The sequence below is a fragment of the Poecilia formosa genome, unplaced genomic scaffold, assembly GCF_000485575.1.
Source record: "Poecilia formosa unplaced genomic scaffold, Poecilia_formosa-5.1.2 Scaffold120, whole genome shotgun sequence".
Classification (NCBI taxonomy): domain Eukaryota; kingdom Metazoa; phylum Chordata; class Actinopteri; order Cyprinodontiformes; family Poeciliidae; genus Poecilia; species Poecilia formosa.
In genome coordinates, this window is record NW_006800059.1 from 1,571,632 (window position 1) to 1,593,961 (window position 22,330).

Below are 22,330 nucleotides of genomic sequence, written 5' to 3' on the forward strand. Positions count from 1 at the left end.
TGTTTTTTCACTCTTAAATACACTAACGTCACAAAATTCTCAAGGAGAAAACTGACCGCACTGCAACAGATTCACATGTTACCATTACTGCATGAAGGGAACATATGGGAAAAGCTACTACATCTTGTCTGAGACATCTTTACAGCCCAGTTTATTGTGTGCTCCAGCAATCTGAGCAGAAAACGACTTGCATTCAATCATGCCTCGATGCAGCACTGCACACCGCCTTGATTGTGTTCCAGACCTGGGACCAGACCTAATGCTCACTGTTGGAAGACGTCTGAGACTGTAGGGTTTTTTTTTTTAATGCACTCCAGTTCCCACTAAACTGCACCGTCACATGGTGAGTAAGTGTGATACGTCCATGCTAGAAGCACCAAACTATTCTGCCTGCAAATAAAATATGCATGAACGAGCTGCAAAAATCGATCACATCAGTAATAATGATCTTTGCGATCAAAAACCATGAAATTGTGTTTGACCTTACAATGCGCTGCATTAATTTAATGCCAAAGTCAATAGGAGTTGAGCAAAATAGGGAAATCAGACAGATTTGTCAAAATTAGGAGAGTGAAACACATGAGCGCACACAAGCTGTGATTAAACTTTTGCAACATGAAGGCTTTATAGACGGATTTAAAAGTGAAATCAGTTCTGATTACACTTATTCTCTTTATGAAAGACAAAAAAAACAACATATTTACAGTTAAGAAACAGAAAGACACACTCTAAACTCACACTAAATGAACTTTGACACGATCGTAATCTACCCAGGGCCAGTGTAATAGCAGCTGCTTTATCAAACCTTCATCGTTGGCCCGCTGAGAGGTCACGTCACGAAGCCTGACGCTGAAGTATGGCTCTGGTTAATTCTGCCGCCAGGCCTGCTAACAAGCAGAAGCACAAGAGCTGCTGGTCTGTGTCCCACAGAGCCACCAAACAGGCCTGTAATAAATGTTTCTTGTAACTGTGCACTTCCCCTGCAGCCTGCAGTGATGAGCAGAGGGAGAGGCGAGAGAATTATCGATCTGTTCTCGCTCCTTGTTCTAAGGGTGAATATACAGCTGCTGGCTATTGGCTCCCACAGTCTCCAGCAGTAATCACCTCTTTCCTCTTATTGTTTCTCCAAGCCATCCACTCTCTTTTGTCCTCATGTCCTGCACTTTTTCACACAATGGTCCACTACGATTCCTCACTGCACGAATGAGCTGCAGTGCTTTAAGTGATTTCTGTGGCTCATTTTTTAAATTCCTGTTTGTTTTCCAGACTTCCCAAATGGGAGTAAAATAAAATGCTGTGACATCCGGTGAAAATGTGTTTGTCTTCTTCCAGGCTTCCACAAGTACAAAGTGCATGCTTTCAGTAATAACACTTAAGATGGGCCATCCGCTATCCCCACTGTCTGGTGAGAATATACTAATAGCTTGTTGCACTTGGGAAGTTATGTCATCTGTGCTTCCTGTGGATAAAATAAGTGTTATTCTCTTCTGCCTCAAGCAAGAAAACAAAATCTTATTTATGGGGAGCGCAAGGAAAATTAAAGTAAAATTAATTAAAAAGAATTTTGACAACTTTATGAATTTGTCAGCAGATTTCACGCAGTGTGGCATGGACATGGAGACAGAAGAATGTAATAATTCAATGTGACAAATATAGAGAGAGAGGAGAAAAATTAAAACAAGAATTAAGGAAACATGGTGTGGAGACATAAAAGATGACTATTGGTTCAATTTTATAAAGCTTGTAAAAAAAATTTATTTTAATCTTAATAAATGGAGATTAGCCAAAAATAAATAAATAAATAAATAAATACCCCTTTCATTTTCTCGATGTTGTACTGTAGAACAGTATGGAATTGAACGTTTTAATACAACTACATGTTTCAATTAAGGTCAAAATTGAAAAATAACTTCCTGTTTTGGGTTTAGCATAATCAAACATCCAACCAGTATGAACCTGACTGCACATCATTGATATGTCCTTAAAGTGGCAGAAACTAATAGCTACTTCCATGTATGCTTTTTTTTTTTAAGGTTTTGTTGGTTCTAGTGGCCTTTATTTCAAAATAGTTTGACAGGAAAGAGGGTTATTAGAGAGGGGGAAGACATGTGGCAATTGAAACTGCAACCACTGGCATGAGGACTAAGGCCTCAATACATGGATTGTGCGTTGCCCCTGCACCACCACAGCACCCCACAGCTGACTTAAGTTTAAAACAACAATGCGAAAATGTTTGTGTGAGATTTAACACTACAAACAGATACAGTCAGTAATTTAACAACAGGTCATTAGGTCATGTTATGGTGATGGAGTTCCTTAATGGTTGATGTAATTAACTGGAGGTCTGCTGCAACAAACTTTCCCAACTGAACAACACGGATCTGGACAAACGTACAACAGGAACTTTTCTTTGGTAGATTTTTTTTTTAATTCATAAAAGAAATTGCTGCACAGTGGTGCAGTTGGTAGAGCTGTTGCCTTGTAGCAAAAAGGCTCTGGGTTCAATTCCTGGCCCTGGTCTTTCTGCAGGGAGTTTGCATGTTCTCCCTGTGCATGTGTGGGTTTTCTCTGGGTACTCTGGTTTCCTCCCACAGTCCAAAAATATGACTCTCAGGTTAATTGGCCTCTCCAAATTGTCCCTAGGTGTGAGTGTGTGTGCATGGTTGTTTGTCCTGTGTGTCTCTGTGTTGCCCTGCAACAGACTGGCAACCTGTCCAGGGTGTACCCTGCGTCTCTCCTGGAACAATAGCTGGAGATAGGCACCAGCAACCCTCCCGACCCCACTAGGTACAAGGGTGTAAATAAAATGGATGGATGAAAGAAATTGCTCACAGTTTTCTTGTCTAATTTTCTGGAGCCCTAGCTTTGACTGGTTGCCTGGCAACTATGTAGAGGCAAAATAAACATGCTTGTTTCTTAACTTAACAAGAGGTCCAATTAAAACTTTTCTTTAAGCTCTAATATTCACTGGTTCAATGAATTTAAACCCACATCAGTTGTTTACGCTGCAGCGTATCTGTGCTGTGTTTAATCATCTCTTTGCAAACTCTGTGATAACACTGATGTTCTTTATTTGCCATCACATCACAATCTTTTCTTTTCCAACAATAATTACCTAACCATCTCAAACTGAAAGTTCAGAACTCTATCTATGGCCAAATGATTATTAGCTGAGTTATTCTCAAATCCAACCCTGCTCAAACAAACAGTTTGCCAAGTGAAGCATGAGATAATGTGTTATAGGGTCATTGTTTGAAAAGTGTATAATATTTAAAAGTGTATAAGCCTGGCTTAGCTGGTGATCAAATTGTGGATGCTACAGTGTAGAAAGGCAATGCCAGAGTGAAAATAGAAAATAGTTAATTTATGTATGTTTCAGAAAATAGGCTGGACAAAATATCAATAACAACATGTGATAAACCCATGATTAATATCAATAGATAATATGCCTTATTCAATATTAATTTTACAGAATATTCACCGAACCCCAATCCAGGACCACACAGCATTCTGGGGGATTCAGGCAGAAGAAATACTTTAGCTGCTCAACCTCAGAAAGGTGAGTGGCATCAACTAACTTACTCACTCTTTGGTTACCTAGCAACAACCTGTTCAGTAAGTGGTTCAGCAGCAGTTTCAGGTTTTGCCTCTGTGCCTCATAACTGCTTTAAAAAAAAATGGTGTGGTATGAAAACTGAGGCTAAAACAGGAAAGGTCATGCCACCAGTGCGGCAGTATTTCAAACATATAAAACAAAAACCTAATCTAACTAATAATTATTGATATCAATCGATATGAAACGGTTATATTGTCACATGTTTCTCAGCCATATTCTCCAGCGCTAGCAGATACACAATAATGTGGAGATAATATCGGTTTTACTCACCTTTAAGAAGACATGTTATTTGTAGATCTCCCGCTACAAAGAAGACATAACCAATGCTCTTCTTTAACACTTAAAAAACACCACAACCCATGCAGTGCTCATTAATTCAGAATATAAATACAACACAGAAAAAGTTTAAAAAGACGGATGTCATATTGTGTCAAGTGTTGAGCGGACTGATGTTGAATTCAAAACACAGACAGGAGGGAGGCAGAACCAAGAAAAACAAAAGTGCACAAATGGACAACTGAAGCTGCAGAGAAACACAGAGCGATAATTGCAAGACAGAACATAAACAGGTGGAGGGCTGATTAGTTGAGCAGTAAACTGGTGAGTGTGATTAACTGAATGAGCTGCAGCTGTGTGGGAGAATGAACTAAGGAACTGAAGGACAACAACCCAGAAACAGGACAGAAACTCTATGCATAAAATCAAGAACTACAAATGGTTAAAGAAGCAGTTGAGGCAAGAAAAAAAGGGGATTTCAGTAACTGGGTAATTTATGAGGGAAGAAGCAATCAAATGATATAATTCAAGCACTTATAAAATATTTAAAAGATACAAAATTAGTTGAGAGGATTTAGTATGTATGCGTGTGTGTGTGTGTGTGTGTGTGTGTGTTACAGTATGTATATTATACAGTTATTTTTAAGGTTAGAAGATATACAGGATCAAATGAATTTCTGAATTACATCTCCGTCCAGTTGATGGCGGTAATACACTAAGTATGTAAAATGCCAGAAAACGCTATAGAAGAAGAAGAACAAGCACTGCAAATTATTTTAGTGAGTAAAATAATTCCACAAGATGAGTAACCAAAAATATACTAAAAATTTAAAATAAACCAGAAACCAAATTCCTTCGAACCAACCCGTAACAGGTTTGTTAAATAGTTACTTTTTTCTTCCACAAAATAAATACGACTCTATGGAAAGCCATCTTCTGCATCGGATTAGCCCGGCACATTTTGAGCAAAACGGGGAAAGCATTCCTTTTTAGGTAAGTTTATTGTATATTAATGAATAAAAAAAAAATCTCTAAATTCATTTTTATTCTGTTGAATTATTGTATTAATGCATCATCTATGGATCAGTGGTTACAAATTTCTCGTGTTTCCTGATAATCTAAGTAGGTTCTCTTTTCAGCGCTTTGATTTCAAACTGCAGAGATGGCCGGTACTACTGCATGTCCAGTTAAATACCAGAGACATGCGGATAAAGCTGAATCATTCTGACAGTGCAGCTATAAGTGGAAAAACATATTTGTTTTAGGCACTGTTTATAACATCGGAGGCTGAAACACAGAGAACCTCCCCGTAGAGAGGAATTAACAACCAAATGTTCAGTCACTTCAAGAGAGAACACATGAAGCAGTGAAAGTTTATTTTATCTCTATTTCCTCCCCCCCTCCCCCCGCAACCTGATACATTTATCAGCATTTTAAGCTGATGACACTGTTTAGCACAAGCCAGTTGACCCAGATCAGACCTGCAGATCAGACTGTTACTATGGGGCTTGTCATGTTTTGGGTAAGTCACAGGTACTGTGGTGAAATCCTGGGAAAGACAGCGAGCCAGATGGGCTGTTTCATGTTACCTCACAAGCAAGAGCAGCTGACAGCTTCCGTGCTGCTCCTTCTGTGTTTACAGAAGCTGTGCGAAGCACCTGCTTAGCTCTTCCAGGGATGTACATGTCAGAGAAAGCAAACATGCGCTTCAGAAAGTGAAAGCTTTTTACAGCATCTCCGGCGTGAGCATCGTCGCTGCTTCCCTGTCGCCCCTGTTTGAGTCTCCGCTGCTGGATGAGCTGGAAGATCATTGGAACAAATTGCTGATTAAAGGGTTCCCGAAGTACAGTTTTTTTTGTTTGTTTTGTTTTTTATCTTACATTACAACAGAAATCTAATTTAAAAGACATAATTTGCAGCTTTAACTTAAGTCATTTACTGTACTGAGGTCAATTGCTGTCTTGCATTTTGCAGTTGCTGCCAAAATATAATAGCAAAAAGCTCCAACTCTGCAGTTGTGCATGGCAGAATGCATGTTATAGAGCTGCAGAAATTATGATTTTCATTTTGAATAAAACAAATGCGTGGCTGCAAACCAGCTGACTTCAGAATTATTAGCCCATCCGTCTAATTTAATTACAGCAATACAGCTGTTCTGCACAGACCTTAAAGTTTTGTTTTAGAAAATGTGTGAACAGTCAACCTCAGACAGACCAGAGATAAAGTTGTGGGGAATCTCAAAGCAGTGTTAAACTATAAAACAATAAGCTTTGAACGCCTCATGGAGCCTTGCTCAATCCATCATTTGAATAAGAAAAGACGATGGCACGACTGCTAACCAAGTGAAATAGAGCCATCCATCTAAACCAACAGACTGTAAAGCAGGGCATTAATCAAAGAAGCGGCCAACAAGCCCATGATAATATTGGAGGAGTTGCAGAGACGTGTAGCTTAGGTGGGAGAATTTGCTGACTGGACAGCTATTAATCATGTGTTACATAAATCTGGTCTATAAAGAGGAGAGGCAAGAAGAAATCAGCTGTTGAAAGAAAAGACGTTAGGAGTCCAAATTTACCAGAAGCCATACAGAATCTATGTTTAGAAGACATTTTGACCAACATACAAAATGCTGCAAATCACCTTAAATGCAATGATGGTGGCTTTTCCTTGAGCAGGCAAAGGGAAATGGATCAGATGGAAGCAAAGAATGAATAAATGGAGTGATGTTCTGGAGAAAAATGTGTTGAGACTGAAAAGGAGTTAAAACTGTTCACCATGAGAGCCTCATTTAACGTTTAGCCAGAACTCCCATTTAGATTAAAGCGTGTAAATGTTTTAACCTGGTCCAGTTAAAGTCAAGTCCAGCTGAGAACCTGTTACAATAGCTCTGTTTCCGTAAACAGTTTGAAGTGATGCATTAGAAAAGGTTGGTGGAAACGGCAAGTTTGGAAATAACTTATTCAGTTTTGCAAATAAAAAAGTTCTTATGCTTTTATGAGGTGTTTTCTTGGGATGAAAACACAATTTCTGAATCAGTTTGGATGTAGCGAACACTTCCCTCATATGACTGATCAGCTGTTTCCGCCATTAGGATAATTAGAATAGCATTTTTCATGCAACGTCGTCAAAACCAGTAGACATGACAGAATAATTACAACTTGCCCGACAGCAACACATTTCTGAGAACCTCGCTCCATTTTTATGAGATCTATCTGCTAGTTTGCAACCTCTACTTTGAGAGATATTTAAAAGACCACCCAACATCGTTAATCAAAGCAATTGACTAAGGTGTAGTGAATAAACATGCACACCACACTCGCACTATTTGTGAAGAAAAGAAAAAAAAAAGAAACGAAAACCACTTCACAAATGTGTGTTATAATATTACAACACTTGGAAACATTTGAAGGCGTATGAATACTTTGGATATTCATGCCAGCAAAAGTGAAACTGATCTAAAAAAGTAAATAAATTTCTGAATATAAATGTGTACGTCTCTGTCTTTCTGCACCAGCTCTATATTATAAGCTGTAGGGAGAGTTTGTTGAAAACTGGGAATTTTTCTCTGTGTCGAATTGACTTTGACGCTGTACTGGTTTAAGGCAAAAAAAAAAAAAAAAGAAGAAAAAAGACCAAGAACCCAAAGGCCTGCACGTGTTAACCTCTGCAGTCATGTGTTGTTGTGTCACGCATTTAAACATCCACAGCTCAGTGTGTGCAAAACTAAAATCAACCATCCATAAATTCAGAACAGGAGTTGGGCCGTGGGGAATTATTGCATGCTATTGGTTAGTAGCTGGCAGGATGAATCCTCCAATGGTGCTTGTTAAAAGCCCTGCCAGAGCTTTAATAGTCCCAGAGGGTTAGGCTCTGAGAGGCCGGGCTTAAGTCTACTCTGGATAATGAAAAGGCGGCGGTAAAATGGCTTTGTTGGAGCTTTGTTTAAGTTTTAAATCTGCTGCTTGGCACCCATCGCAGCACGATTACTTTAATAGTCTGCTGGATAACTAACCTATTTTTAAACTGCTGAGGTTAATTCCTGGCGGCCTTGATTCAATCCACTATTTGAGCTAAAGCTCTGTGTTGTTTATCTGTTTAAGTACAGAGTGTACGACAGGACAGTGACCTCAAATGATCTAATCGCCTGATTCTTTACTCAAATCAGCAAAATTTATGTATTATTTTTGCCAACGGGGATCCTAACGACGATTATCATTTCACAGGGATGCAAAATTCATGTGGGAACCAACATATTTGAACATCAGGTCCATTTTTGGGGGGGGGGAAATTTGACCTACTGCAACACATTGCAGCACAGGGGGATTTACAGTTGCATTACCATAAATCACAACAGCTCCAGCTACAACTTAGTACAGCTCTGGGATGTCAAATTAAACGGGATTGCTCAGAGATAGTCCCACGTAAATCCCACGGGGCGTAAACTCGGGCCATCTGAGCAGCAGCTGTCCCAAGCTGCTCAAATTGGCTCCAGGTCTAGAAACAAGATGAAATTAATATGTTGTTTTCCCCTCTGTTGTGTGTATTAGAGGGACAGGATTTGGGATTCAGAGAGTAGTGCCTGCATATGACCAGAGCAAGCAGTTCAAGAGCAAGCAGTCGGAGCGGTGGAAAGCAGAGCGAAGGGTGAGAGGAGGAGGAGGAGGAGCGTATCTGCTCATTAACAGCCATTCTTAAGCTGCAGCTGAGGCTGTTGTGAAGATTACAACAAGGTCATTTTAAAATGCACTGACTGATATACTTGTCTATAAAAAGCACCACAGTGTGGTGGTGTAATTAAAATGAAAATCAAAGCTGCAGACAGCCAGGAGTGAGAGAAACAGAGTAACAATCCCCAGGATACCGTTAAGAACCATAAGTGTGTAATTTACAGACGTGATATAAGAATTACTCCAGGTTGGGATTATCCAATCAGATCACAGATTTGTTTGAATTCTGCCTTGAAAAAACTCTGTATATCTCTTGAACTTTTGTCATGTTGAGACAAACAATTCATTGCATTTTACTATGATTTTATGTGATTTACCAAAACAAAGCAGCGTCATGTTAAATATATAAAATATAATATTTGTGGCATGCACATATCTACCGTAGACTAGTATAGTGTGATGACATTTAAAGCAAAATAATGTTTTCAAACAACATCCCAAGTTTTGGACGTCTGACATCAATAACGGTTACCATGACGATCCTTGAGAAGCTGGTCAGACAGAACCTGGACTAATCTAAATACAGGGAATCGTGAAAATCTATTATGCAAAGAAGAATGGCAAAAAGGCAAAGATGGGAGGGCAGGAGGGTCCAGAGTTTTCTGTCATATGACAGAACAGGATTTGGATCACTTTATTTCAAAGCACTTGCTAAATTTAGCTAATTTTAATCAATTAATTAAAAGCTAAGTCGTTTGTTCAGTAAAAGTCTGGATGTATCTGGAAAAGATCAAGAGCCCACTGCACTGAACCTCATTGAAAACCTCCTGGTTATTCCACCAAATATTGATTTCTGAACTCTTCCTGAGTTGAAACTTTAGTGTTGTTTCTAAGTGAGCATGGACTTGTTTTCTTTGCATTATTTGAGGTCTGAAAGCGCTGCATCTTTTATGTTATTTTGACCATTTCTCATTTTCTGCAAATAAATACTAAATCTTTGCTTGAAATTTGGGAGACATGTCAGTAATTCTGACATATCTCAGAAAATAAAAAGAACAATGTTCATTTGACTCAAACATATACCTATAAAGAGTAGAATCAGAAAAACTGATGATTTTTAAGTTAATTTTTTCTAGAGATGCATATGGTTCTATTTATTATAAAACCTTGTGATAAAAGACTTTTAAAAGGTTCTGAAATTCATGTATTCTTTTCCTTCCATTTTATGATTTTGTGTTGGTCTATTGTGTGAAAACAAAACATTAAAACACGCAAAGGTGTACAGAATCTTGAGGTTGTAACATAAGACTTTTGCAACGTATAAAATGCAGAAACCGCTACCAGAGCTGCCGCACGTTTCTGGTTGCAGGTTTTGGAACTGAGTTAGGGAGGCCAGTGTGAAACCTTGGGATGCACAGAAAGTCTGATCAGATGCTTAGTCCACTTATGCTTCCTATGCTTTTTTTGCTTATAGGTAATGTGTCCCTGGGTTTCAAAATTTAAAGGAATCCTGGGAAATGTCTCACTTCAGAAGATAAGTCTTACATTCGATAAATCTCCTGAGCTGCTTCGGTGATTAGGCAAGTTCGCTTAGTGATATGATGATTCAGTCGAGGAAGTCTTGGTCACAGAGAAAGCTGGTTCTGCCATCAGAGCAGAGTCTAAACTGGCCTGGGGTAAAAAGAAAGACACATGGCGTCAAAGGCCGCGGCCACACACTCATCCATGCTCATGGGCGTGAACACTCTCCTGCACAAGAAGGAGGTTTGAGGGAAGAAGTTGTCAAAGGAATAAAATTTCAGCACAGAAAACGTTGGTTGAGGCAAACAATGACTAATGTCAAGGCTGTAGCTGAGCTTGTGGCAACCGCAACACTGTTGGTCATTTTATTTATGTCTGAGCAGCTAATGAGACCAGATTCAGCTTCATGGCTGAAGGCGAAGCAAGCACACAAACAGCTCCAGACTCACGTCTTGTGTTGTCCCTAACATGTTGTCTTTGTCCAGGGGTGCTCTGAGCTCGGAGAGCGTCACTTGAACGTTTCTCTCCCACTTGGATTATTCTTAAGGAGGGAACGCTATATTGTGTGTAAATCACTTTTTCCTTCACTTGGCTGCTTTTAGTTGAAATCCATACATCAAAATAAAAAAATCCAGAAAAAAATCAAACTGGCATATTTTAAATGTCATCTGTGTCTAAAGTATTTTCACTGACATATTCAGCTACATGTGCATCATCTATCCTCCTGCCATAATCTAACTTTAACTTTGAGTCTTGCTAATAAATTAAAATGTTTTAGTTTTAGCTGATATTTTAGGATTTCTCAATAAAGAAAGTCCACAGGCTACATTCATAACATTAGAACAATAGAAAGTTACCCATCAAAGATTTGCCTTTTTCTCCAGTTTTTGTTCTGATCTTCTGAGGAGTCAGATTTCTCTTTAAGAAGTATAATTAACTTCATTCAAACCACAGGGATGTGCAAACAACAGCAGGAATGTTATTTGAAATTAGGAAAATGCAAATGAAGACTTATTGAGACTGTTAGCTGCATGCAGCTAGGGGCAATTTGGAGAGGCCAATTAACCTGACTGTCATGTTTTTGGACTGTGGGAGGAAACCAGAGTACCCGGAGAAAACCCACACATACAAACTCCATGCAGAAAGACTGGGGCCAGGAATCAAACCCAGAACCTTCTTGCTGCAAGGCAACAGCTCTACCAACTGCGCCACTGTGCAGCCTGCTATTATTTCTCTTTCCAAAGTAATGATTTCAATAATGAAGTTGATATTTTAGTGCTTAAATATGTCCAAAAAATGGTGATTTCTTAGTTTATGACCAACCGATTACCAGCTCAGATCAGTGAAGATGAAAACTGGTCAGATTATCATCTATTTCTGTGCCTATCAAAATATCAGCCTACTAAATGTTTATTAAAACATGTAACGTTTCTTCCCAACTACAGTTGTCAGTTGTCTACATTTAGTGACTCAGAATGAGATATGTAAATTAAATAAGTGGTTATCATGACTACGATAGTCTGTTTCCTTTTGCAGTCTAACATATTGTGGCCCATTCAAGGAACAATCTGTTCAGATTGTCGCCTCCAAGCATAGAAATGGTCCCAACCTTGTCAGAAAAACAGAACCTAATGTAAAGATTAGTTTTTATAATGTTAGAATTGAAAAGACTTCATGATTGTTTTCCATTTATGATGATGTGTTGCGTTCTGCTTTTTCATTCCTTATTGATATTTGGTTACATTTCCAGGTCTTTAATGCCTTACTTCCTTCTCCTTTAGTCTGAAAACATTTTAGGAAGTCTTTACTCAAATCAAAACTGGAGTTTAAACGGTGAAATTATTGCTCCAGTCATAGTAGATGGGGATAGTTTTGAACCACAGAACTTCATGCATGTATGCACTTCCTATAAATGGCAACTTGTGCAAAAAATATCCAAGTCTTTTGAGTCTGCCTATATCTGTAGCTCACCTATTATACAGTTGGAGGAGGAATCTGGCAGAAAATGCAGCCTGGAGTTCCTCCTGTGAAATTTGACAATGTGAGCCTTTGAATTGCATAAAATCCAGCCAGCGCTTTTTCAAAAATTCAGAACTATTACATAGCCATCCCTTAGCAGGCAGTCGGTGTGGAGATGATGAACCGGAGGTGGACAGAAACCTCCACCATGTCTCAATAATGACACACTGTAGCTTCAACCTGGGAGTAGTTCCTTAGCGTCCCGTGTGATCTCCATGTTGACAGAGATCATCAGTCACTGCGCTCCGGCCGGTCCGGTGCCGCTAGGGGGACGTGAGGCGCAATAAACGCAGTTTACAGCAAGTTTACAGCACGCAGCGGGATCCACGTCCGGGAATACTGGGCGGCGTTTTAGCCAGCGCAGTGTCAAAGTCATTTATTCTCGACTGTGTTGTCATCTTGGAGAGAAGATGAGTGACTAAGCCTTCAGGGCGGGAGGAGTGAAAATAGAACATCTGTCTGTGGGTTTAGATGATCCACTCAAAGCTTCCAGCAGCATTTTGTGTCATACAACTGTTATACGTTTCTTTCAAGCCACAAACACATTATCCCACATGTAAACCAGAGTGCCCTGGTAACAGCAGAGAAATGGGACTTCAAGTGTAATCTCCGCTGTGTCACACACCAGCTTGACTCATTTTTTATTCCCAGGACGTGCGGCTGTGTACGCATCTGCTCTGCTCATGATGTGCTTGCCAGCACACTGAGAATATAGTACAGTACATCTACATATTTAACTTTCTCTGCAAAGAAAGGGAGACAGGAAAGGAGACATTAAACCACGAGAGAGAAAATCCCTGTTTAATTAAAGTTTAAAGATAAGAAAAGACACAGAAAGGTCCAAGGCTTTATTTCATTTTACTTTACTCTGATTCTTTGCTTCTGCAAGAAACTGTAGATGCATGCAAACCTGGGAGAAATTATAGTTTTTAACATAATTACTGAACTGAAAGTGGTTAATTAAATTCTTCTTTATATAAGCACCAACTGTACTGTTATGCCAAAAAGTGAAAATATCCCTGCAGAGTCGGATTTAAAAATTACTTTAATTCAATCCACAAGTTTGGTTTCTGATGGGAAATGAGACAAGCATCACTCAAATAATAATAAAACAATGGACATGTTTTTATTTACATTTAGTTTAAAAAATGGCAGGTCAAAAATGATTTATGTCCTGCTCAATAATCAGTAGAACCATCTTTATTTGCTCAGCAGCTTCTTTTGCATGTTTTCACTGGTGTTTTGATTATTTACTTTTGGTAATAGAGTCAAAGTTTTTGAAAAGATAAACTTGCACAGATCAGATATTTGATGTGTTGAAATCCTACAGTTGACAGAGGGTGTGCCTTCTTTTTTTATCATGATTATAAAAACAGACCAAAGCCTGATTAGAACCGTAACAAAGATTCCAGTGAAATATTTTCTAAAAATCTGCGTTATTATTCTATTAGATCAATGTTTGAAAAATAAACCACACCAGCATCAATTGCAAGAAACATTTGCATACATTTACATAACATTTAATCTGTTCCTGCTGCTGCTGGGCAGCTAATTAGCTATCTGGCCTCCAAAATGACTTCAGCTGTAATGTGATTAAACATTTGTTTCCTCAGGATGAGACATGGATCCATGTTTCTGAGATAAATGCTGCAGCTTTAGCAGGAATGTTACAGTTCAGAATCGATGTCGCCTGGCTCAGCGCGTCCCTCTGCTCTGCAGAGCCACTGAAATTTGATTGGATCTATTAAGCTAAGCTCCTATAGGGAGCTAATTTCAACGTTATGTAAAGGAAATACAGAACTGAGTAAATATATTACGACTTGCAGTGCCAGCAGTAATTATCGGTATCCCTCTGGAAGACGCATAAATAAGTTATTTTCTATTGTATTAGTAAAACCCAAATTTACATTTGATGTTTTTCTGGACCTTCTTCTTCTGCAACATCTTCATCAGTTGTTGGTTTTAAGATTTGAATGTTTTTAGTTTTTGTTTTGTTTTGTTTTTTCATTCCAGTTTCCTTTTGTAGTTTACATAACAATCAAATGGTGGTTTAAATGTTGTCACAATTAAGAATACATTGATGTTATTGTTAAATATAAAAGGGTTTAATGGTATAAACTCTTAAAAGGTTCTACAGTCTTTAGAAAAGAAGCAGACCCAAAGCATCACACATCCTCCACCATGCTTCACTTTTGGGTGAGAGATGTTTTTACACATATTAATGCTTTGTTTAATAGCAAACACACCAGGAGTTTTATTTATTTATTTATTTTTATTTGATTTTTGCTAAAGAAAAAAAATCTGTGTTTGTAAGCTCCACCTTTCTTACTTTTATTTGTTTTTTGCTAAAATATCTCAGTGTTTGTAAGCTCCACCTTTCTTGCTTTTATTTTTGTGATGGTGGGAGAGAAAAGCCTTTTTTTCTGCAACATATTCAACAAAAGCTTTTTACCAAACACTGGCAGCAAAGATTTTGTTGAAAAAAATACTTTTGCAACGTTTTTACCGCAAACAATAAATAGCAATCGAATTAAAGTTTGGAGATTTCACATTTCTTCATCGTGAAATTATTTCTTCTTTTTTCTTTTTTATTATTTATTTTAAATCTTTTTACACACTCATACCAATACTATATGTTCAAACATTAGATAGTTGTTTATACAGGTTAAGGATGCTGCTTTTCTGTTTGTTTCTCAGCTGCAGGCTAAACATTCTTCCATGGAAACCTCCTATTTGTAGACAGAAATTACAAAGTGTGTGAAGGAGTGGACATCTCAGTGGAGCTCATACCAAGCAACATCCCTCCAAGAGAAATAGGAGTTTTTATTTTTTGCATTCTGTGAGGTTTTGTGCTAAGATTAGAGCATCTAAATCAATAATTTCGATCAAATGAACAAATGCTGCGACGGAAAACAAATAACTGTCCAGAGTACAAGTGAATTCAGGAGTTTAAGTAAACTCATTGTTTGCTAAAAACAAAACATGAACACATTGATTCAATTCTCTGAATATGATTTCATGCTTTTCTTCTTCTTTTTTTTTTTTTACTGCCACGTCACTGCAGGAGTATGAATGGATCCTCAGAGGTCCGTTTCTGCATCTCACATTGTCTCCACCATAATTATAATAGGCTCGTGCGGTCGAGTCACAATATTCCTGATAACAATGGCAAACTCTTGGCATGCTTTGCTCTCCAAGCGTCAGATCATCTCAAAGCAATTCCACCAACAAAGCATCAGTCATGACAATGGAGTCCTACTTTTCTTCAAAAACAAAAATAAATTACGAAAGCTTCCAAATGTGTGGAACATTTTATTCAGCAAAGAAATCCGTTTAAAGCCAGCCAAATGTGCCTCTAAAGCTTCTCTAGGATTTCAGTTTTTATGAATGCTTCCTTTGCCTTGCGGAGATAAACAAGGATGATCACAAAGACGAATCCGAGCTCTGCTTGATGTTTCTGCTCAAAATCCAGTTACCATCTCTGCTTTAGATTACTAACACCACCAAGGTTTATTAACACAGTTAAATGCAAACTAGATCAATTTCACTTGCATATTCAAGATAACTAAGTGATAGAGAAACTTTTAAAAATGTTACCTCTTAAGTTACCTTTTTTTTAAGTCATTTAATCATTAATTTTTGATTTTGATCAAGTTTTGATTTGTTTCCTTTAGCTTTAATTTGGAAAAACTGTTTAAAAAACTTTGTATTTGTTGCACTAAATTCCTTCTGCACAAAACCCACACAGTGTACTACTATCGTATTGATATTATTATGTAATTTTACCCATGGGATTTATTTTTACAATTCACTGAAACATATGAACTCCAGTTGTTCTTATTCTATAATAAACCTTGATTGAAAAACTGAACATTCTGTGACAAGTATTTACCATCCCAGGCTCCTGAATTTATTTTTCTTTTCTTGCTAAATTGTATTTTTGCATAGATTTGAATTTTTAATCTTAATTTTATCATATTTGCATAAATATATTTGTTTAACTTTTTCTCCAATTCTTTTCAGATGCTTCCAAAAATAAAAATCAATTAGAATCCATGTCTGTTTTTGACATTCATTTGGCTTGAAAATACTTTCAGCTGTTTGGAAATCACAAAGTTAAGCAAAGGGAATTATCACATTTCTACCACTACAACTATGCTAACTGAAAATATAACATAAAAATGTGCAATCTTTTCTTTAACATAAGTAAGTTTTACAGTGACTCTTTGTCTCTCGCAAGTGGTGTGAGCATTTCTATAACAAATAGCTAATGACAGCTGATGGCAGAAATGCTTTAAAAGACTCTACTTATGTTTCCTCATCGTTTTGAAAGAGGAACTTGTCTTCACAGAAAACCGGAAAATAACTACAAATTTCTGAATGATGCATTACTAATCTAAAGTCATGCAATACTGAATCACTTGGGTGTTGTTTGCAGTTTTTCTTAGTCACCTTAGTGAATTTCTCACACCACTATAGCATTTGCAGAACAGCAAGTATGTTTCTTAAAACAATACAAGCTGCAAAACCAAACCTGATAACCTGCAGAAGTGAATCTCAAAGTGGATAGTTTATTCCTCAAAACAGATTCACATCAATGAAAGTGTCAGTGACAACATTGTTTATGGACAAGATAGACAAATGGCTTTGTCATATTTTCATTAAAACAGTTCAGTCCGTGTTTTTCCATGCAAAACAGTCAAATCTTGCTCCAGACAGCACTATGGACTATCTGCACAGCCATTTGAAATCAACACTACTCACTAAACACAGTAGGTTAGACACTACTCTATTTGTTGGTTGAAGATATTGAAAATGTATGCTTCACATGTTGAGTCCAATTCTGATTTGTTTACAGATTTGTGTAAAAGCAAAGTACAAATTCTGTACAAGAAACATTCTGAGTAAAGCGGTGCATAACTGTAACACAACATTGTCATGAAAGCTGAGGTTGAAATGAGAGAAACTGCACAACTTAGCAGTTTTGTTTAATATTTTGGATATTAATATTTTCTCAGAATATTTAGGATATTCTGAGAAAAAATGTCTCAAACACTGGAAGCTCCATAGAGCTGAATGTAACATTAGAGTCAGAAGATAACCTTTAGTGCCTTTGTCTGCTAAGAGTACTGTAGATATTTCATAAGTGATATAAAAGTAATTACCAACCTGCTTTATCACCCAGTATCTTTACTGGAAAAAAAATAGTGGATTTTAGTTTGTTTAGGGATTACGTGAAACACTAGTGATGTTTCACTTAAAACACTAACAAAAGAAATAAAAAAGAAAAAAGGAAACCATAAAAGACAGTGAATGAGTGTATGAAGCCAGAGTAAAATCAATAATATTCTCATTAAATGATCAAAAGTTGAGCCAGCAGTCCGACATGAAGCTCCTCCACACTGAGGTTACTTCACACTCGCAGTAAATGCGGCAAAATCGGCAGCATGACCTGCTGACCAACCGTTTGCTCAACTTCTCCATTTCTTCAATAACCAAGTGCAGGCCTGGAGGATGAGAGCTAAATCTCTGACTTGATGGAAACAGTGCAGGATGTGTTCCTCAAAGTACTCTCTGCTGGAAGGACACTCATTTACCAGATTGATGGGGCGCTTTATTGTCTGCTGCCTCTTATGCTTAGACTCTTACCATCCCCTCATCTTCTCCTCTCTCTTATTTCTTCTTTTATCTGCTCCCTTTCTCACCCTGACTGTCTCCCTTTGTTGCAAAAACAAACACACTGCCTCTAATGCCTCCTGTGTCCAAAATGACCTCCTTACCGCCTTCCCTGTGTTCCTCCATATCTCTCGGTTCACATTTCATTATTGACTAATCGATAGCTTTACTGAGCGATCTTCTATTAATTTGACTTGTTTTACATCCATGTTCTTCCAGGTAGTTCAGGTCCTTGCCATTACCTAAAAACATGCATGCTAGATTAATTAGTGACTCTAGATTGCCCGTGTCGTGTAAATGTGTGTGTATTATTGAAAAAGAGCATCACAAACTGTCCAGGGAATTAGCCACTCCTCTTCCACTGACTGCGATAAACCAGCACCATGCAGCTCTGCAAAGACAACGCTGGCAAAGAAAATCAAAGAATAAAAACCTAAGAAAACAAAACTATAACGAGTAATGACTGAGATGCACTACAAAACTGGTGGGTGACAATAATTAGGTGTTTTTGGGGATTTATTTTTTTAGCTTGATCTGATTAATGAACATACTTTAAGAAGACAACCCACTCAGTGTTTAAAATGAAGTCAGAAGAAGCACAAAGGTGCAACAAGCTAACTGGAAAACTATATTCTACAATATGTCTTAACAAGGGCTGACACTTAAGTGTGGTCATTTTGTTTTTTTAGAAACTAAAAACACATTTAGTCCCACCAATGATGACTGTGTGCTTCTCTGCTGATGGCGTGCATCAAACAATGGCAATAAGTGATGCAAGAAGCACCGTTTAATGACAGCGTAATTAAATTAAAAGGCCCTGGATAACACGAGTGCAAGTAAGGGCGAATAATGTTATTGAGAGGAGGCTTTGTAAGTAAATTTTACAACAGTGCCTTATATTTTCATCCGACAACGATGTCTTCATTTCTCAGGTCAAAAAAATAATAATTAAAATACCTTAAAACATTCAAGATTTTTATTTTAATTAAGAATAAAAGAAGACATTTCGAAAGTAACCGCTTGTTGGTAAGACTGGTTGAATAAACGCAGACAACTCTCCATTTCCCACTCAGCCAATGGGGCTAAAAAGATGGCAGTTTATGAGGAAACTGAACAGGAAAACAGACACTGAAAAATATAATCGTAACTGAAAATATTAACCCCGACTCTGAAAAACATGTATTGAAAATTTTGAAGTGAAGCGAAACTGATAGTGAAAAAAGATTAATTGAGAAATAAGAGATAAATTAAACTTCACTGATAACTGTTGTTTACACTAAAGCTAGCCATGCTAATTGAACTACAAAGCTAATAAAATATTCAAAAGGAGGCATAAAATATTAACTCAATATATTATCTAAAGTAGTAAAACCCTGTTTTACAGCAACTCGACTCTCAAACCTGTAGTGTGACGTTAACTTTGCCTCTACTGCTGTATAAATATTTAATGGCCACTCTGTTGTTCTCATATCTTTTTATAATATCACTCTTAAGGAGAAACTGTAATTGGCTGAAATCGTTATTGGAAATCAGAAATCAGTAATAGTGCATGTTGAGCGAAAAAGGGCATCAGGGAACTTTTGATAAGTCGCAATTATTTTTTAGGTTCCCACACACGTTTTTAAGTTTGAAGAACAGACATTTTAAGAAATCTGGAGTGGTAATAATTGTTGTTTATCCACAGCTGAGGAAGAGGGCCAATAAAAAACCAATGAAAAAGACAAAAGAATAAGGAATGAGTAATTTTACGAGACAGATGAGAGTTGTTTATTGCCCCACTTTACTTCAGCAGCGTCGTGTCTCCAAACTGCCTCCTCATGCATAAATAAAGACCAAACATGGCCCCTGGTCATATGGTGCACATTTCATTTAATTCACTCCAAAATCAACCTGATGCTCTCCCTACAAACTTAAAAAAAAAAAAAGAAAACTTTAAGGATGTAAGGAACCATCAATCAAAGAAGAATATGTAGCAAACCCCCTGAAGAGGAGTGACAAACACATAGCTGTGAATGCCACTGAGCTCATTGCCCCTCATTGACCCCAGAGCCACCAAGGGCAGTGCCTGATGAGTGAGTGTGTGTTTGACCTTGGGGACTCTTACAGCATCCATACTCTCCCCTCCCCGCTCTTGCTGCCGTTTCTATCCGGTAGCCCACACAGTCCAGCTTACCAGCCACCCTCACAAAACGCAGCGGCTGCATTCAGGCTGCCAGCAGAAGACAATGCATGTTCTGTTCATTTCTTTCTGCTCACTCCGTTTGATGTCTAAAAACAGCTGGCAAGAGGAAGATGGGACCACTGTTTCTGTTCTTATCCAAAGCCCTGTCAGCAACCTTAAACATTGAGCTCAAATGAAAACGCACCTCTAAATTAGAGCTGCCTCTTCTTTTTGAGTGATTCTTGCCAACATTGTAAATCAGTGGAAGGTTATTCCTGCAGAAAGATCGTTAATTGTATGGCCATCGTCATCGATTTCCCCAAAGTGGTCACCGTTTGTCATATTTTAGACAATCAAGGATTTAATGCATCACAAATGGTTTTATGATGAATAAAAACAATCCTCACAGGAAGCAGCAGTGCAGGGTCTGTCCTCTTAACTCTGTTCATTTGGGACAAGCTTTCCTTATTGTCTGACCACAAATCCAAAAATGTAACCAGCGTACAACCAGTACTGAAAACGGTCCTTTTGAAGCTCCTCACACACAACATAAGCAGCTGGTGTCTGGAATAGTGTTTATACCACTTGACCCCTTCTATGCCCCTAAACAACCTCAGTCTTAAATGTTACTTCTTCAGATTTTATTCAACTTAAAGTACAAACCATTGCTTGCAGAAGTTGCTTTGTTGGGAAAAGGAGCCTGCAGAGGCTGATCTGTGTACAAAGGCAGCAGTGTGAAGATCTGAGGATTTTTTTAGAGAATATTTAGAACAAACAGCATCATTAAGACTAAATGGTTTTAATCAGGGTTAAGTAATGAACATACCAAACTTTTAACATCTCACTGAAGTCTGTGCAAGCATGAAAAACCTGACTGTTCACCTGTATTACCCCTCGGCGTGACCTAAGAAGAAGCACAGCTTAGGTGAGGATAATCTGTAAACGGGAAAACAACTAGTTGTGTATTACTAGTACACAAATGATCTCTTTATGGAGGAGTGGGTGAAAGATATACGAGATACAAAAACAACAAAAAATCCTGCTTGAAGCTGGTTACCAGGAAAGAGTTTAAACATACAAGCACTTCAGTTGTACAGGAATCAGCTAACAGACAAGTCGATATGTTGCTTTGTTTATCTTAAATTTAAGTTGATTCATTAGTCAGACATTGTATGCACTTGAGTACTACCACTGAAAGTTTCTAAAATTTCCAATAAAAGACAAAGTATTCTGCAATATTTTCTATCTACACTCTATGAATCACAGTATTTGACTCACATTAAATCGAACAAACGGCTGCATACTTTCTGCCTCTCAGCTCAGAAGACTGAGCAGACCTCTGCGTTCGCTGAGCAGCTTCAGCGGACAGCTCCATCCACCCCAGCCTCTCCGTCAATCAGCTCAAGGAAGAGCCCTTTGGAGATCATCCTTCTCACTTATCTATAATCTAAACCTCTGCCTTTACAACGCCCAGCTTCATCATCCGTCACTAATTTTCCAGCTGTATCTCATTTGTGCCTCTGGGCTGACAGGTCAAAGGTCAGCCTGTTTTCTCTCTGTCTCTCTCTCTCTCTCTCTCTCTCTATCAAACGCAGAGCAACGACGAGAGCCAGAAATAACCGTCTCAACTTTAATCTCTTGTGGACAAATTTGTTTGAAATTAAGACCAACAATGCAGCTTCAGCTGAGGTCAATCAATCCTAAAGCAAAGTGCAAAAAGACACAATGATCACAGCTGTTAAATGAGCTTATGCTCATTGTGATTAAAGAAATTATACCATGTCTACGTATCAGATCATTCTTCATTTTAACAGATTTACAACTGAACTATTATGCACTCCTTTACTTTTATTTAAATCTTAAATTCTCAAACTGAGGCGACTCTTTCCACATGAAAGACATTCGACAACCAAAAATGCTAAGTCTTATTATCTGCGTTCTGTATCTGTGATGTAATGTGGCTTATTTCTCTGTGGGGACCAGATATTGAATTAAAAACTCGCATTTCCCCTCGTTTTAACCTTAAAAATTTAAACCACAGTCTGATGCCCTAATTACTCAAAACTTTGATTTGCAACACCGCCTCAGTTTTTACTGCCTACAAGCCTGAGCGTCAAAATGTTTACCACAAGGTTTTGAATAATTTTGCCTCTAATGGTGCAAAGTTTCTTTTACATTCCTTGTAAAAGCCTGCTTAGGTCACAGTGCTTCAATCAGTAAGTTCACACAAAATCTGTTTACTTGGAAGCAAATTATAAAGACTCTGCTCCTAAGGCTGTGTTTATTTTAACATATCCAACCTGCTCTGAACATATATGTAAATTCAAAGTGTGGCAGATATATTACGAAGCCAATCTGACTTAGATTAGTCAACAAAATGTGAATTAGCAGCAA

At 37.9% G+C, this 22,330-nt stretch overlaps 1 protein-coding gene across 7 annotated transcripts in view; it reads right to left on the reverse strand.

The window, feature by feature from the left end:
• The window catches only part of dlgap4a (discs, large (Drosophila) homolog-associated protein 4a), a 97,266-nt gene that overhangs the window by 28,423 nt on the left and 46,513 nt on the right, over window positions 1-22,330 (reverse strand). Inside the window, exons 1-2 of one of the 7 annotated variants that reach the window (XM_016675720.1) lie at window positions 12,487-12,498; window positions 1,105-1,113 (exon numbers count right to left, since the gene is read on the reverse strand). The exons of 5 other annotated variants lie outside the window; for them this stretch is intronic. The gene's annotated coding sequence lies outside the window, so the exon portion shown is untranslated. Of the gene's footprint in view, window positions 1-1,104; window positions 1,114-3,886; window positions 4,104-12,486; window positions 12,499-22,330 lie in introns of those variants that run through there. One more of the 7 variants, XM_016675721.1, reaches the window with a different exon arrangement.